Source organism: Silene latifolia, chromosome Y, assembly GCF_048544455.1.
Source record: "Silene latifolia isolate original U9 population chromosome Y, ASM4854445v1, whole genome shotgun sequence".
In the NCBI taxonomy this organism is placed as follows: Eukaryota; Viridiplantae; Streptophyta; class Magnoliopsida; order Caryophyllales; family Caryophyllaceae; genus Silene; species Silene latifolia.
The window spans coordinates 240,981,702-240,988,504 of record NC_133538.1 but is presented as its reverse complement, the minus strand read 5'-3'; positions in this window follow the sequence as shown (position 1 = coordinate 240,988,504).

Sequence of the window (6,803 nt, the reverse complement as noted above, 5' to 3'; positions counted from 1 at the left end):
ACGCAACTTACCCTTACTCGACAGAGTAAGGCCTACTCGATAGAGTACCCCAAGACTTATAAATACGGAGTATTACACTCTGGCCACTAATCCTCGTTACCGCAAAGTGGATACCTAAATGAGATTTCAAACCTAGCTATGACGCTCACCTAACATGGTTCCCATGTAATCATCACAACACTCACAAAAGTATACCGACTATGCTAACCTCGAGCTCAACTCAAATTTCCAAGTAACACTTTCATTACCAATGGCCAACAACGTCCTAGAGGTGTTTCCTTCTAAGCTCTCATCATAAACTCTACTCCATGTCAAAACCTAAGTAACAAAACTCGAGTTACCAAATTCTCAAATTCCAAGTATAAACAACAAGGTCAAGTTCTATAACCTTAGTAACATATGCAACTCACACTTTACAACCCTAATAATTCCATTAATCAAGCACACTCACTTCATGTCAAGCAACTACGCATAAGAAACATCCAGGTATATCCTACCACACTAGCGAAGTCTTTCTAACATCACAACCTCTCAAAGCTAGGGTTATAGGTCAACCACAAACAAACTCCACAAAGCCAAATTATCCAACCAAAGTTAGCAGTCCATAAAAGAGAACTATCAAAAGGCGTTAAAGGAGGATTAGCAAGGAATAAAGAATTCGGAGGGTACAAGATTAACTCCCAAGGAAAAAGAAAAGAAAGTTTAGGAGAGGAAATAAGCATCAAGAAGTAAGGAATAAAACAAGGTACACAAAGAATGATAAATATCTTCGAGGAAGTAGAAGCATTCTTCAAAGGTTGAACAAATCTTCAATTCCAGGCAATAGGCACCAAATCTTGATCTTCACGTCGGTAAGCCCACGGTCATTGATCCAAGGGCACAACAATTATTAATTGACAATCAACCAACATGTTAGAACCTAAAAAAGAGCAAACACACTATAGACTACCACCTTAGGTCCTTATATATACCCATCTCTCATTCATTATTTAAGGTCAAGTTCAAGTTTAAAATTGGGGTACACGTGTGTGCGTCGGGAGCAACATAGGCTCTGATACCAACTGTGACACCCCGCGATAAAGCGGAAAATATAACTACTAAATTAAAGCGGAAATTAGGAAATTTTTTAAACTTTTAAAAATTAAAGCGCGGGTTCATTAAAATCCAAAACATAAATAAAGAATGCGAAAATAAAGTTTAAATTATACAAACGCGATAGTCAAGGTGAGGGAAAATATATCCCTCGAATGACACTACAATAAAAAGTAAGTCTAAGCAATCCTAATAATCCGACTACAAGGCCAAAATGCTCGCTAGCTCACACATGTCTTCACCCCATAGATGCACCAACTAATGCCTGTCATTCATGTAAACATGAACGCCACAGTCAATGGGGAGTAACTCAAGGTTCTCCCAGCCACAAAATGTCGAAACGAACATAACAAAGAACTAAAACAGTTAAGTCATGTAAGATACTTACAAAAGATATGAATATCAAATTTTTATATTTAAACATGGCAATTAGATGAGATGTAACAAGATAGATCAACATTAGCATAATAAAGATTCAACTAATCATGTGAGACAATTAAATAATATGAAAGACAAGAATTCGGTCATTTATAAAAAAAGGCATGCATTTCAAGGAAATACAACATAGATATGAGATTAGAATCCGAATCATGTGAAGCAGTTAAGTAAGGGGTCAATCAATGCAAATTACAAGAATAGAAACTGTAGCCATTACTTGGAAAACCATTTAGCAAACATTGCACGGGACGTGGCCACTAATGTCACATTCATACTTATGGCTTGCATCTCACCATAAGAACGGATGGGAACATCAATCCCGACGATCATATCGCAACTAGAGGGCTTATAGCTCACCTCTAGTATCCGATAGGACCAAGACAATATAACACAAGGCATAACTCTTACCTTGAAAGACAAATACCAATATTTATAACCAAGCAAGACCTTTACTACACATATAACAATATATAATTCCCCTGGTAGGACGACAATGGTACTCCCAAGACTCAGTCCTAGTCTAAATCGCGCACTCTCGGGCGAACGGTCCCCGATTTGACATGTGGCAGAACAGTCCGAATCCAAGACTCGAAGACAGATCGGAAATCGAGAACCCACAATCGGCAGGACAGTCCGAAAGAGGCGGAAGATATGAGCTAAACCCACAATCGGCAGGACAGTCCGAAAGAGGCGTAAAGATAAGTTAAGCAATATGGTATAGCATAAGGGCATTATCACCAGAATACGATATGAGCTAACCCATACTTGGTAGAATGGCACAAGTAGGCATAAGGGCATTATAAAACGGGTACGACTCAACCAAGCGATACGAATCAACTTGGAATGAGACTAATATATACATAAAATGAGCAAATGATAATCCAAGTAAGACATTTCATGCCAAATTATATTCATGAATATGAATAAGTAACCCATTTCTTCAATATTTGTCACTTGAATAAAAATGTAAACAAACGGAAATGAACCCTTTATAATAAGCAAAACAAGCATTTAATTATAAATGACTCAAATGTAAGATAAACCATTTACTACTTACAAGGCATGAATAATTAAATTGGTCTCATATGAAAATGAAAATACGTCATTTCATATATAAGTGAGATAACTAAATAATGCATTCCACAATTATAAATCATGTAAGGAAAATATATAAATGAATGATATTTAACGAATTACATTATATAAACACGAGATGGAAATTAATAACTTAAAACAGAAACGTTTGATGTCAAACAAGTTACCAAGCACGACTCAAGGAGCTATTTGGCAGCCTCAAACTCGACCTCACAACCAACCATACACGGCTACAATCCCGTGACTGGCTAGGCCACGGCAAGGCCCCAAAACAACCACTACTCGACTACCCACAACCACCCATCACACCACTCCATATCCCGTCCCACATTAATTGGCGTAGCAAAACTTTATACGGTCTTGTTGTACATAATAGGAAATGGACATAATAGGAAGGTTGGTAGTTGATCTCCTCGGAAAAGAAATAATATGAAATAGGATTAAGGTATTTTTGAATAATGATTCTGAGCAGTATGGGGATGATTTTGTTATGGTCACCCATGGCAAATATTAATGTTGTAATAGTTGATACTTATTTGATATGGATATATCTTAATGTTTCAGGACAGGAACTTGTCGTGCGGGCAACATAAGCAAGAAATGCTACGGCAGCTTTGTGAGTTAGCCAAGTTGGAGCCTGATATAAAACAAGGTTCAAATCCATTTATCAACCACCATATTTAAGCTGATGATAATCAGGGCTTCAGAGTACCGGATCAGGTGCAACTTGACCAGCGAGATGAGGAGCACCCTATATTTTAGGAAATGAGGTATAATATGCTTCTGTCATTATGTTCTGTGCAGTAAGGGGATGATCTGGCCAGTGCAAATAATGATACAGAAACTGCCAGTCTATCAAATCCAATCAGCTACGATTAAGTTACACAAATTTTGCTCAGCCAAGACTCGTATTGCCGTCCCAAAACAGACACTTTCAGCAACAAATTAAGACGGAATTTTGAGCACAAGTAAGACGGAAATTAACATACAAAGGAGAAAAAGACACAAGAATCAAACTTTATCGAACAAGAGCATATAAAACGACCCATAAGATGGAGTTTCGACGTTTTTGTCGAGTAACCTATCACCGTTACCTTATAACTTCTTTAATGGGCACGAATTCGATTCAAAAATCACACCGAGTTGTCAAAGCTTGCTCTAAACACGAAGACGAAAGAGATTAGTACCAGATTCGAGCCTTAAGGAGAAAGACAATCGCGATTTTGGAAGAAAGCAGGGACCTTTCTTACCTCAAAAGATGGAGAATGAAAAGGGGAAGCTAATGGCGTAAAGATTAGTGGAAAAGGTTGAGAAATGGAGTTGGGATCTGAGGTAGGAGTTGGCGGAAATGGTGTACGGGCTCTCTGTTGATGCTGCCTGTTTTGTTGCAGGAAGAAGAAGAAAGAATAAAGGGGGTGGGGGTGGGTCACGGTAGAATAGTAACAATAGTATTATATAATAATAATAATATATAAATATATATTAATAATAATAATGATAAATGAATTATAGTAATATATAAAGGAGATATTTAGAGGTAGGGTGTAAGAGGGTAGGTGAGTGTGTTGTCGATATAGGATAGGTCGAGAAAAGATTAGTCTCACAAGTGGAAATGTGATAGTTTACAGTTAGACGGAAAAATGTCTCGAGTCTATAATAACTTGAGACAGAACTTCTATTATTACTGTCACTATTATTATCCGACCAAAAATACGTTTACATATATTCTTATATAAATTAGGCCTTAAAAATACAATTTAATAATACGTATTTTTATAAAAATGAGCTTTTATATATTATACTTTTATAAAAATCGTGTTTGACATAAAATTAATTAAATTGAATAATTCAAAAATATATAATAAAGTAATTAAACGGTTTAATAAATTTTAAATGTCAAAATGGGAAATTTGCGGGTGTTACAACCGAATAATAGGATATGTAAATAGAATCATATCTTATTATTTTTATCCATAAAATCTTAGGAAAAGATATAAGTTGTTAATAGATCATCTTATCATATATTCACCTAATATTCTTTCCTTAATGCTAAATATGCCGAACGACAATAAGGAAAAAATCATAACAACTTTCCTTATTTTATTTAAGCAATCTCTTAGAAAAGATATAGGATAATTATAAGATAATCCAATCAAATATATACTTAATATATTTTCCTTAAACCTTAAGATAGCCGAAATATATGATATGTAAACAAATCATATCATATTATTTCTATTCTTAAAATCTTAAGAAAAGATAGTGAATAACTAAAAGATAATTTTATTAATTATTCACTTATTGTCTTTTCCTTAAATCTTAAGATATGATAAGATTTTTCCATAACAAAAATATCTTACATATATAACCATATCATGCTAAATATAAAAGATATGTTAAGATAATTCTAGAGAATAAAATCTTAACAATACTTAACTAATATTATTAGGTTTACACGAGATCCACACGGCTCATAGGCCTTATTTTTCGTGAAAACCCTAGCATGGCACTAGGTTAGATTTAGGGCTTAAGAGTGGATAGTTTTAGAAACCCTAATTAGTAATATGACTCAACTCATAAGTTGATTTAACATAATTACTAATTATAAGCTTGAAATAAAACCACACTTAATATAAATATTGGCTTCCTTGTAAAATAAATACTTTTTGCTAAAATAATTAAAAGAATCAAAAACATTTTTCAAAAACAATTTGAAAACATTTTAGTCGTGTATTGTATAAACTTGACATCTCAATGTTATAGTAAGCTATAACATTGAGCTCTTATATAAGCCATATTATAGCTGTGAAGCTATAACTTTACCAATTTAAGAAGTGCACTCTAAAGTTACCATTACGAGATAATCACCTACGCTATTCTAATCTTCTTAGGAGATCTTCAAGTGTAGGCTACTTCATCATTCAAACTTGATCAATATCTAAATGAGCTTCATCTTCTCATGAATGCTTGAATAATTCTATCACTATCTTGTAATATCTTGATTCGTGAATGAGAGGGCTTGATCACAATATGTTCTTGTATACTTACATCACAATTCTTTAAGCTTCGTAAATAATAAGTCTAATCTGAAGAGATTAAACAAACAATTACGCGCAACGAGTATATATAATATAAAGTACTCTTGACATCATCAAAACATAAACATATAAATCTATATGGTTCAAAAAATTCCCCCTTTTTGATGATGACAAGTCTCCTAAAATTGTGACTAAGTATGTAGTCCCCTCAATATAATACCGTCATCTTTATAGATAAAGATTAACGCAAGATCAAACAATTATGTTCAAGACAAAAACTTTAAGGACTTTAAGAGACAATAAGTCTTGAGAAGGAGCAAGCTTAGGCAAATACTAAATCATGGTCATTTCTTCCCCCTCTTGACATCATCGAAAAGACGAGAACAAACATAAAACGACTAGAATGATATCAACCGAGGCAAGAAATATATATTAATCAAAGCATATATTATAGCATAAGAACGACTTCAACATAAGCAAGCCCTACATATAAAGTGTGTAATACAAACCAAGTTAAGTACAGATTTTGTAGGAGAGAAAGAAAAGTAGTCACTCACCTAACTACGACCTACAAAAGCATGTATGCAATCTAACATGATAGATATCTCTAACTACCGTACATATACACTCCAACCAAGCGAGGTCCAAAACACATGCCGAGGACTTACAAAGTAATGTGAGGTGAGGTAATTGGTGAAGAAGGGGAACAATAATTTGGATATGTGGAGGTAAAAGCCAAGCTAGCACCGATCACAACCAAAAGTAACCATATTCCACTTTTCAACCTAACATGAAAGATGATGCACCATGCCAAGAATGGCACAAACTCACTCACATCAACAAGTACTTACCCTCAAGTAATATGGAAATGATAAGAATAGGAGTAATAAGAGATTCTTGCTTTTCCATTTTTTATAGTATCATTTTTCTCCTTTTGTTTTCTGTATTTTTTCATTTCCTTTTTTTTTTCAGTCCATCTTTTTCTTCTTCCTTCCAATATCCATCACAAAAGTAACAAAGTTGACCACAACAAGACTTCCAATCTTACCAACAAGACTAGCTTGACAAGGGTAGTCCATATGGAATGTAGTTTGAATAAATAGGTCAAAACAAGGCAAATTTGGCTAATGTGAGGTTAGT